Genomic DNA, 11,832 nt, shown 5'->3' on the forward strand with positions numbered 1-11,832 from the left:
CTTTCCTGAGCTCACAGGGGCTTTGTGGCTGCTGCTTTCCTTAGGCACACTCATGGAGCTAGGTATCTGCAATTGTCACCTTGCGCCTCATCATGCAGCTCTTGGCTGGCACTAATGATTGAAGTGGATGAAACCCCCAAAGACCAAGCCCTCTTCAACAGAGCCCAGAAGTGTAAGAAAGATCATGGGTACAGTTCTGGTGTCTAGTTGAGAATTTGTTTTGGCTCTAATATTTGGGGCATTAAAACAGCCCAATTTGGCCTTTGTGCTTGGCATGCAAACCCTGTAGGCACTCCACAGTCTGTTAGTGAGAGAGCACTTCTGGGAGGTGCTGGGTATGGGGGAAGGCCAGGCAGAGCAGGAAGGGGAGGATGGACTTGAAGGATCAGGGCATGGAGGTCACCACTTCACCAGCCATGATTTCCTTACCTCAAGAAGGAGGTGACATCTACTTTAGAGCTGTCATAAAAATTCAATCAAAGCCAGGTGCTGTGGAGTATGGCTGTAATTGCAGCAGCTCAGGAGCTTGAGGCAGGAGGATCATAAGTTGGAGGCCAGCCTCAGCAACTTAGTGAGGCCCTAAGAAACTCAGTGAGACCCTGACTCTAAATAAAATATAAAAAAGACTGGGGACAGGGCTCAGAGGTTAAGTGGTCCTGGGTTATATCCCTAGTACCTAATAATAACAATAATAACAACACTTACATTGAAAATGATGTCTAAACTTTCACATCTTATAAGAATATTTCAAGGATAGTTAACATGCCACAGAGTAATCCTGCCTCATATTTCTTAGCAGAAACCTGAACTGCAAGGATAAAGGAGTGTTGATTTTGGCAAATTGTCTTCTAGTGGACATTTCAGTCCTTTCTCAGTCACAGTTAGCATCGAAGTGAATATCCTCAGGCAATCAGCTGCACACTTTTTAGCAGTTGTTCTTGAGAATAAGATTCTAAAAATGAAATTTCTACACCAAACCACTTGTTCAGGCAAGGAACAATTAGTTCGATGATTACAAGTTCAACGACAGCCTTGGCAAATAAGTGAGACTCTGTCTCAAAAAGGGTTGGGGTAGAATGACTGTTCCTGGGTTCAATCCACAGGGGAAGAAGGCACTGGGGATTAAACTCAGGGACAGTTAACCCCTGAGCCCAGTCCCCAAAACTGTTTTGTATTTTATTTAGAGACAGGGTCTCATTGAGTTGCTTAGAGCCACAATTTGGCTGAGGTTAACCTTCAATCTGCAATCCTCCTTCCTTATCTTCCAGAGCCACTGGGATTACAGGCATGTGACATGACACCTGGCTTACAAATCTTAATAAAATAAAAATTGCAAAACATGTGAGACTTCTTAGGAGAAGGAAATTGACTTTTGTTTCTTTTTCTTTTGGCCTCTGAACCCTGAATCTATTATTTGCTGGGAAGTCTGTCATGGAAAATATTAGTGTGCATTTTTGTGTTTTCTTGGAATTGACTGTGGAGCTGGTTCTCGGCCTCCAATGCAATGTCATCAAATTGAGGAAACTGCAGATGGGTCCCTGCAGGGTGCCTCAGGGATCCTGTGGTAAAGTCTGGACCTCGGGGAGGAGGGTCAGGGACACTTTCAGAAGAGTAGGCAAAGTGACCCAGACTCTTCGTAGAATTTCAGAAAATCTAAGGTGAATTGAGGATCTGGGGGTGCAAAGCAGCTGGGCCCCAGCCATGAATGTGGGGGTGATGAAATTCTCAAAATATGAAGCTTTATTTGCATCTGTCAGAAAATTTGAAGTGCAAGTGCACACCAGTTTTTATTGAGATATTTTCAAACTGTCTAAATGCTAACATTTAAACTTAATTCAACAAGCAATTGGTCAACACTCATTTGGTGAATCTGAATATCACATTAATTATAGATTATTTGTATTTTAAAAAATGTATCCTTGAGAGTCGCGGGTGCGGCTGGGGGCGGGGGTGGGGGGTCCGTGGAAATGTGTCGGTGACATTGAATGGGGAGCCCGAGCGCGAGTGAGGTGTGCGCGCGCGCACACACACACACACACACACACGCACACACATAGCCGGCTCGCTCGGAGATCCCCGGCCACGTAAGTAACTATTAATACCGTGTCGCCGGGAGATGCGGGCTTGCTGAGCGCCAGGATTGGTCTTGGGCACAGTCGGCCAGCCCCTTTAATTTGTAAATACACAGTCCTCTCTTACTTCTGGGTGGGAAGGAGAAGGAGAAGGAGAAGGAGAAGGAGAAGGAAAAGGAGAAGGAAGAAGGAGAAGGAAGAAGGAGGAGGAGGAAGGAAGGAGGAGGAGGAAGAAAGGAGGAGGAGGAGGAAGGAAGGAGGAGGAGGAAGGAAGGAGAAAGGAAGGAGGAGGAAGGAAGGAGGAGGAGGAAGGAAGGAGGAGGAGGAAGAAAGAAGGAGGACGAAGAAGGAGGAGGAGGGAAGAAGGAGGAGGAGGAAGGAAGGAGGAGGAGGAAGGAAGGAGGAGGAGGAAGGAAGGAGGAGGAGGAAGGAGGAGGAGGAGGAAGGAGGAGGAGGAGGAAGGAGGAGGAGGAGGAGGAGGAGGAAGGAGGAGGAGGAAGAGGAGGAGGAGGAGGAGGAGGAGGAGGAGGAGGAGGAGGAGGAGGAGGAGGAGGAGAAGGAGAAGGAGAAGGAGAAGGAGAAGGAGAAGGAGAAGGAGAAGGAGAAGGAGAAGAAAGAAGAAAGAAGAAAGAAGAAGAGTCAATTTTCTCCAAAACAAACCCTGCCGGGCAATTTGGGTTGAGGGCAGGGGGAGACAGAATGGTTGCAAATTACTCCAAGGCAAGATCCAATTCTCCAGCTGGAAAGGAAGGCCGCGGGTTGGCAGAGCCGGGGAAGCTTTCCCTTCCAGTTCCCGCTGGACCCCCGGAAGCTGGTGCCTGGGAAATTGAAGACCATTGATCCTCCTTGGTCCCCGCCGGCACTTCTGGCTTCATTCGGAGGAAGATCCGGAACGCGGGCAAGCGGTGACAGCATGAGCCTGTTCTGACCTCCGCACCGCGGGCCAAGCCCTGGGCTTTGTCGCGGTACCTGCGCCCGGCGGGGAGGCAACTCTGCCCAGCTTTTGCAATCTTTTGTTGGCAGCTCTGACCGCTCCAAGTTAAATGATCCCTTGCTATTTTTCTTTTTTTGTGTGTTTGTTTAATTTTTTGGAGAGCTCTTGGGATCCTGGAAAAGCCTCAGACGCCATCTACAGTTAAAAACGTAGGTAACCGCCCTCTCCGGCACCTCCTCTTCCACGCCCCCCACCCTTTGCACCAAAAAAGGGGGTGCAGCGCGGATTCTGGCTGCCGTGCGTCGCGAGCCGGTAGACCAGTGCTTATTTCCTTTTTTCTTTTTGTTTGGTTTCTAACGCGTGGAGACTGAGCCTCCGCCTTGCGCTTCCCGAAGACTACACAAACTACAGCCGGGCTTCTCCGCCCCGTCAGCGATTCGGAAGGCTGCCTGGGGTTCGTTTCGGGAAACCCGGCGCTGCAGCTCTCCACCTTAACATTCTGGTTACTCAACTACATCCAGTTGGGAAAAGAGAGAGAAAAACTAAAAAGTGAGGCGATTCTGCATACCGCTGGCTGCTTTGGTGTAACAAAAGGACCCGAGTTGCCTTTCAACGGAGCACCGCCCCCCCCCCTCGCCGGGAGCCCGGCTCGGAGCGGACGAGGTGCTTGCGGAGCCCATCAGGGGCTTCCAACTCTTTCTCCACGTAACCCCTCTGCATCCCCTCCCCTCTGGTTCCTTTTTTATACCTGTGGCACAGAGGCGCCTGCAGCCGCACTCGCCTGCGACTCCTCTCTCCAGCGGGTTTTTTTTGTTTGTAGTGTGCGATCCCCACACTCATGAATATACACAGGTCTACCCCCATCACAATAGCGAGATATGAGAGATCGCGGAACAAAACCCAGGATTTCGAAGAGTTGTCTATAAGGTCCGCAGAACCCAGCCAGAGTTTCAGCCGGAACCTCGGCTCCCCGAGCCCGCCGGAGACTCCGAACTTGTCACATTGCGTTTCTTGCATCGGAAAATACTTATTGTTGGAACCTCTGGAGGGAGACCACGTTTTTCGTGCTGTGCATCTGCACAGCGGAGAGGAACTGGTGTGCAAGGTGTTTGAGATCAGCTGCTACCAGGACTCCCTGGCCCCCTGCTTTTGCTTGTCTGCCCACAGCAACATCAACCAAATCACGGAGATCCTCCTGGGCGAGACCAAAGCCTATGTGTTCTTCGAGCGAAGCTATGGGGACATGCATTCCTTTGTGCGTACCTGCAAGAAGCTGAGGGAGGAGGAGGCAGCCAGACTGTTCTACCAGATCGCTTCGGCCGTGGCCCACTGTCACAACGGGGGCCTGGTGCTGCGGGACCTCAAGCTGCAGAAATTCATCTTCAAGGATGAAGAGCGGACTCGGGTGAAGCTGGAAAGTCTGGGAGATGCCTACATCCTTCGGGGAGACGACGACTCCCTGTCCGACAAGCACGGCTGCCCGGCCTATGTCAGCCCCGAGATCCTGAACACCAGCGGCAGCTACTCGGGCAAGGCGGCGGACGTGTGGAGCTTGGGAGTGATGCTGTACATCATGTTGCTGGGCCGCTACCCTTTCCATGACATTGAGCCCAGTTCCCTCTTCAGCAAGATCCGCCGTGGCCAGTTCAATATTCCAGAGACTCTTTCGCCCAAGGCCAAGTGCCTCAACCGCAGCATCCTGCGAAGGGAGCCCTCCGAGCGGCTGACCTCGCAGGAAATCCTGGACCACCCTTGGTTTTCTACAGATTTTAGTGTCTCGAATTCGGTCTGTGGTGCTAAGGAGGCGTCGGACAAGCTGGTGTCAACATGGAAGAGAACTTGGACCCTTTCGTTAACTGAGCTCACGTCCCCCAGAGACTTAGCGGGTACCAGGAGCTAGAGGGCCCCAGAAAGGAGTTCTTCCAGGGAACGCGGGGCCTGGCTGGGCAGCATGAGGGACACTCACTGTCACCTGTTTCTTGGATCAGAGAAGGAAGCCTTTGAGGAGCTGGCTGAACACGTAGCACGGGGCAAGAGAGGCGGGCAGGGGTGGGGCCGGGTGGACGGGAGCCCCCCAGCTCCTCCCCCCGGTGTAGCCTGGGAGACCACCCCTTGCCCACTGGGCTGTTTCCAGCCAACCCCACTTTTCATTTTGTTCAGAAAGTAGTTGCCGATCTTGATAGAATCAAAACTCTCTGCCTCAAACACACATCTTGGCATTGTACTGTTAGCATTTAACTTCTTGTTATGATTCAGGGAAGGAACGATTGGCCGAGGAGGGTTTTTTTTTTCTTTTTTTATTCTTCTAAACAAGCCAACCACCTATGTGATAATCAATGGGATTCGCTCAAAAAAAAAAAAAATTTCGGTGCACACAGTCTGACCTCAAACCTGGGTGCTACACTAAAGGAAAGCAGAAGTCTAGTTGGTGTCTCTTAATCACTCTCCTTCACTCATTTCTTCTAAACAGACTCTTCAATGTCCTGCTTAGGAAATGACATGTTAAGGCTTTGCTCTCTGAAGGGGAAAAATGTGTCCTCACGGGCTCTCCTGTTTCGTGTCAACTGGTTTGTGGCAGGAAGCTATTTGAAGTCCAGCTTCCAGACGCATGACACTAGGGTAGCCGAAAGGGGAAGAAGAAAGGAAAAGAGAAGTTCAACTACTGTTTGGTTTGTGTCCTTTGAAGGATTTGCCTGGCAGGTCCCCCTCTTTGCTGAGTGACAGCTAGGGCCCAAGAGGGCGGGAAGCTCCTGAAACCTGACAGTTGTGCGACTCTCTGATCTCAACTACACATTTTGTCTTTGCTCGATGGGAAACTAGTGGAATGAAACAGGTTGTCCCCCATGTATAAAACACAGGGCAGCTATTTAATTTTCTTTACAAAGAATGATCCCTTTGGCTCGGAAAGCCCTCTGGTTTGGACAGAAAAAAGCGGGAAGGATGATAAGCTGAAAGCTTGGATGATATAAATAAAACATCCCTCTATCCCAATGCGCACCTTTGTATTTTCAAAAACTCTTCTATTTATTAAGGAAAATGTCACATTGTGATGTATTAAGCCAGTACTTCAATTACGGGTCGACTTGGGATGACATGTTACATGCTGTAGTTAACATTGGTAATTTCTTTTTTTTTCTTGTTTGAGTATCTCTGTCCCTGAAATAACCTTTCATTTGGCTTTTCTAGATAGCTTTATTTGATTTAGAGTGGCGAAATGTTTTTTTATTATGGCTTTTCTATTGCTGTATGATACAGAACTCTTTTGGCATAAATATCTGTGTTCCCAGTACCTCAGTTGTTTGGATTTTACAGCCTGTATATGTTTTGTGAAATGGTCCTGTTTTGGGGTAGGTAACATATGGACTCTAGTATGTAAATGTTACTTGAATCTGTGCTTCATGATAGTGTGTGGCATGTGTATGCAGACTCTTGGATGCTTTCTGCCTGCTCAGCAGAAAGCAGAGCCCCTGTCCCCAGGAGGACGGCTTCACGGTTCACAATCAGGAGACAAGGCGGCCATCGATTTGCCCTCGATTCTATTTTGATAATGGAGGATAGAGAGGAGAGCCTTTTTTACATTTGGAAGATGGTGCTGTGTCAAGAGGATCTTTTTTCTTCCCTCTCCCCTATTTTTTAAGTACCTTGTAGGAAGAAGGATTGGCTACGTGCATGGTGGGGATTGATGGCCTCTGGTGCTTTGTCCTGTATTTGGTTTAATGTTTTTGTCCTAATCTCTTCAATCAATAAAATTGTGCGTATTTAACTAAAAAAAATGTGTCCTTGAATATAGATTCAGAGATTTAGGTAACATTAGTTTGGTATGCCAGTTACTATATTCACTAATGGGTTAATATATTAGAATTATTATACTGCCATCAAATATACAGCATTTAATTTTTTATAATTTTAATTTGAAGCATTGACTTAAGACTTTTTAAAATAAAAAACAGTATTTACTTTTCTCTTTGTTTATACAATCTTAGAAAATAACAGTGAAATTTCAGGTTCTACTATAAAGTCCTTTTGTTCATGAATAATTTTAAAGTGAATTTCTGACATATGCTGTCATTCATGATATTTTTAGTATTTTCTTCAGGTCAGAACATGCTACATAACTACAATACAACCTTCATTTATTATGAATGATTTTGTCAAATATTAACAAGTAACAGAATACTTATTAATCATATCAGTTTAAAAATAAAGGCTATATTGTAGTTATCTAGCATGTTCTGACTTGTAGTAAAAGATAAATATACCGTGGATGGTGGCATATTTCCGCAATTCACTTTAAAATGCTCCAGTGGACACAAGTACTTTATATTAGAACCTGCAACTTTCCTATGATTTTTTTTAAGATTGTGTGAAGGGAAAAGGCAAACAAACAAAAAAAACATTAAGCAATTGCTTTTTCTCAATATCATAATGCCTTCAACCACTTAATCCTAAAATATTTTTATTTTTTTCTAGTAGCCTGATATTGTGCTTTGTAGCAAAATATTTTATTCAGAGCCATTAAGTGAAATTAATTGTTGTATTTTATAGATGCCTTCAGATTCAAATATTCCTTAGTCTTTTCTTTACCTTCATGACCTTGAATATTTTCAGGGAGAGATCATGTAAAATGTGCTTAAGGTGTATTTTCTGTTTTTTTATGATTGGAACTAGATTACATGTTTTTTGACAAGAGTATCACAGAATCGATTCTCTGATTTTCTCTTTGAATCACATCATGTGACCTATAATATCCTCATTTCTGCTGACGTTAGTATTGGTTATCAAGGTGACATTTGAAGGATTTTCCTTTGTAAATAATTTTTTTTTGTAGAGGAAGAATTTGAGACCATAAATATATTTTTAATCATCCACCACTAAATTTTTTTATTTAATTATACATATACAGATCCACAGTTTATTTTACTGAGTATACTGTTAATTGTTAATATTCTAAGAAATATTTTTCTTTCAGAAATATTCTCTTTTTAAAGTTTTAGATTTATAGAAGGTTTATGACAGTAGTGTAAAGAATCTCTAAGAAACATTTCTCAAATGTTACTATTTTATTAACTTGCCTTATCTCTTTTCTCCATTTCAAAAAAAGGTGCATAATAAGAAAATTAAATCATGAATATCTACTCTACAAATCTTATTCAAAATTTGCCAGTTATTTCAACAATTCTTTTTGAACCAAAATAAATATGACTTTGGAAAACTTTAATATTAATTATTCATTGTGTCCAGTGGTCTTGTTTTTTCCTGTCTTTTTTAATCTGGAGCAACTCCTGAATTTTTCTGGGATATTTATGATATATATGATTTCTGAATGGTGCATATCAGTAGTAGTTTTTTAAATTTTTCTTCAGTTTAGAATCATATGATATGTTCTCATAAGTGGATTCAGGTTATGCCATTAGAGAAAAAACATCATGCATACAATGCCTAGTTATTACACTGAAGCATATTCTGGCAGCACTTACAGACATGGTCACTAACTATGGTCAGCTTCTAGTAATGGTGGACAAGTTCTAGGATCTAGGGTTAGCCTCCACTTAAGAGTAAGCAAATATCTCAGGCCTGAATGACACAGGCACAAGAAACTGTGGAGGTATGTAATACCACTTTGTTCCACCACTGGATAGTGTTGGCTAATTATTTGGTTAAGAAGTATCTGTCAGGTTGGTCCATGATAAACCCAGTATTTGTTTACACTTTATAATTCATAAATATTTTGGGTGTCTATATTTTGTGACTTTATAATTATCTGGTTGGTCCTTAAATTTTCACCCACTAGAATTAATATTTTATAGATGATTCTTCCTTGTGTCAAATTATTACTATGTGGTAATAATGATGATTATTGATGATTTTTTAAATTGATTCTACACAAACAAATATAGCAAAACCAATCATAAGTTTGCAAGAATATGAAGCTTATCATTTTGGTACTCAAATGCCCCAGATATAAACAACAGCTGCCATTTAAAGCTGATTACACATCTTTTTGATGTGTTCCCTTTCATTCTGGAGTAGTTTTCTCATTCTTGCAAAAAAAGATGTTTAAAGCACATCATTTATTTTCTTGTTCCAGATCTGTAATTAGCCATTTATCCTAGCAGCTCTGTTCTCTGTTAGAGGAGAAATGTCTGGCCAGTATTTGTGATGATTGTCATTATTGCATTTTGGGTTTTCTTGTTAAGGACAATTATTATATATATTACATAAAATGTGTATATTTTTTATTCATATTGATATATTACATATGCATATGTAAAGAATATTCATTATAGAATTTTCTTTTGAATTAGAAATTGTCCAAAAACTCATTAAGAATTCTGTTTTTATATTTCTAAAATAGTGTAGTGTGCAGTCACTATTTAAATGAAGAGATTTATAGAATATGTACTATTTCAAATATAAAGCATACTTAAAACACTTAGTGGCTTTTGGCGGGCCTGCCAGTCCATGCTGCCAGGGGCCGCCATGTGCCCATCTCCGCTTGCCCTTGCCCGCCATTCTCCTGCCATGCCCGGTTTCCACTACAAGTTCCTGGAAAAGCCCAAGCAGTGGCTGTTGTTGCTGCTATGCAGGAAACCCATCCACGAGCCTGTGCAGGATTCTACCCTTGGCCAATGCTTCTGCAACACCTGCCTGCAGGAGTTCCTTAGTGAAAGAGTCTGCAAATGCCCTGAGGACCAAGTTCCCTTGGACTATGCCAAGATCTACCCAGACCCAGAGCTGGAGGTCCATGTGCTAGGCCTGTTCATCCGCTGAATCCACAGTGAGGAGGACTGCTGCTGGAGTGGGCCACTTCGTCATTTACAAAGAAACCTGAATACCTGCAGCTTCAATGTAATTCCCTGGCCCAATTGCTGTCCTGCCAAGCTGAATTGCCATGATCTGCCTGCACACTTGCAACGTGATTGCCCTAAGCGGCGCCACAAGTGCTAGTTCTGTGGCTGTGACTTCAGTGAGGAAGCCTATGAGAACTATGAGGGTATGTTCCCCCAAGAGAGTGTGTACTGTGAGGAAAAGCATAGTGCCTGCATGATATGGTGACTACTGGCCCACTTCTGAGTGGCCCAAGTGCACCCAGCCTTGTACCTATTGCACAAAGGAATTTATCTTTGACACCATCCAGAGTCACCAGTACCAGTGCCCCAGGCTGCCTGTGCCCTGCCCTAACCAGTGTGGTGGCATGGGAACTGTGGCTTGGGAGGCTTTTCCAAATTATCTGACAGACAGAGGTAGTATTGCCTTGGTGCTATGTCTGTTCAAAGACTCCAGTTGCAAGCACAGGGTAAGATGCCCCTTTTTCCTCTCAACTCCTTTTTAGCCCATGAAGTCCTAGATGAAGGCTAGGTTTTCTGGCAGTTTAGTTCTTTGAGGTCCTTCCTCCTGCTGTTCAGCTGCAGGTTCTTCCTAATACCCTGTCTTTCTCATGCAGTTGGGAGCCTGCTATCCCTGAGCCTTCCAGTTTTGGTAATAGTCCTCCCTTCACTCATTGCCTGGGGCTTTGCCAACAGTGCCCTAAGCTGGCAATGGCATGGCACGTGGAGAAGAGTGTGAAGCCACATCTGGCTATGATGTGTGCCCTGGTGAGCCTGCAGCCACAGGAGCTGCAGGAGCTGTGTTGAGAACTGGAGGAACAATTAGTAGGCAGTGAGGGCATGCTCATCTGGAAGATTGGCAGCTATGGGCGGAGGCTACAAGAGGCCAAGGCCAAGCCCATCCTCGATTGCATCAGCCCAGCCTTCTATACACATAAGTATAGTTACAAACTACAGGTGTCTACATTCCTCAATGACAACGGCAGTAGTGATGACACAAATCTTTCTCTGTACATTTGTGTGCTACCAGGTGCCTTTGACAATCTCCTTGAGTGGCTCTTTGCCCGTCGTGTCACTTTATCCCTGCTAGACCAATGCGACCCAGGGCTTGCTAAGCCACAGCATGCCATTGAGACTTTCCATTCTGACCCAAACTCAAAAAATTTCCAAAAGCCAGGCACATGGTGAGGCTCCTTGGATGAGAGTTCGCTTGGCTCTGGATACCACAAGTTCTTCTCTCACCAGGATATCCGAAAGCAAAAATATGTGCAATATGATGCATTCTTCATCCGTGCCTCTGTTGAACTGCCCAGGAATATCCTCAGCTGAGTGCAGAGCTGGCAGGCTCAAGGGGAGAAGGGGGGATGGATGGGACATGATTTATCACGCACTGGTTGAACCTGAAGAGGGTGCTTGACCACCTTTCAGCTGCTTATGCTGCCTGGGTTGTTACCCTGTTCTCCCCCTACCGCCACCACCCTTAGGTGCCTCAACTGGTGCTTCAGCCCTGGCCCCTGTGGGAAGCAGGTCATGATTTATCACGCACTGGTTGAACCTGAAGAGGGTGCTTGACCACCTTTCAGCTGCTTATGCTGCCTGGGTTGTTACCCTGTTCTCCCCCTACCACCACCACCCTTAGGTGCCTCAACTGGTGCTTCAGCCCTGGCCCCCTGTGGGAAGCAGGTCTCTGGGTTATCAAGGGCTGGAAACAAATACTCCCAGGGCCTGTCTCCCCTTTTGGGCAAGGCAGGTATGCCTTGGTGCCAGCCACATTCTACCTGGACTGAGGTACCTGCTCAGGTGCTATGTCCCAAGAGCCATAGGGGGAGGGGTTGGGAAAGGGAAAGGTAGTTAAAAAAATCTGTCTTGAGATTGATTTTTCTTTCCCCATCAATGTCCCTTCAGGTAATTTATTTCCTTAGCTCGAGGAAGGCACAACAGGGGAGGCCTGATTTTTAATATATTCTGAATTATATTTATTAATTTGGTTCCATCCTGT

The 11,832-nt window shown here is 45.0% G+C and overlaps 2 pseudogenes; both read left to right on the forward strand.

Annotated features, from left to right (window-relative positions):
- The first annotated feature begins 3,602 nt into the window (after positions 1–3,602).
- Positions 3,603–5,314, forward strand: LOC144372894 (tribbles homolog 2 pseudogene; annotated as a pseudogene).
- A 4,214-nt stretch (positions 5,315–9,528) lies between these two features.
- On the forward strand, positions 9,529–11,162 carry LOC101975762 (TNF receptor-associated factor 4-like; annotated as a pseudogene).
- Positions 11,163–11,832: the final 670 nt, after the last annotated feature.

Source organism: Ictidomys tridecemlineatus, unplaced genomic scaffold (assembly GCF_052094955.1).
Source record: "Ictidomys tridecemlineatus isolate mIctTri1 unplaced genomic scaffold, mIctTri1.hap1 Scaffold_186, whole genome shotgun sequence".
Taxonomy (NCBI): domain Eukaryota; kingdom Metazoa; phylum Chordata; class Mammalia; order Rodentia; family Sciuridae; genus Ictidomys; species Ictidomys tridecemlineatus.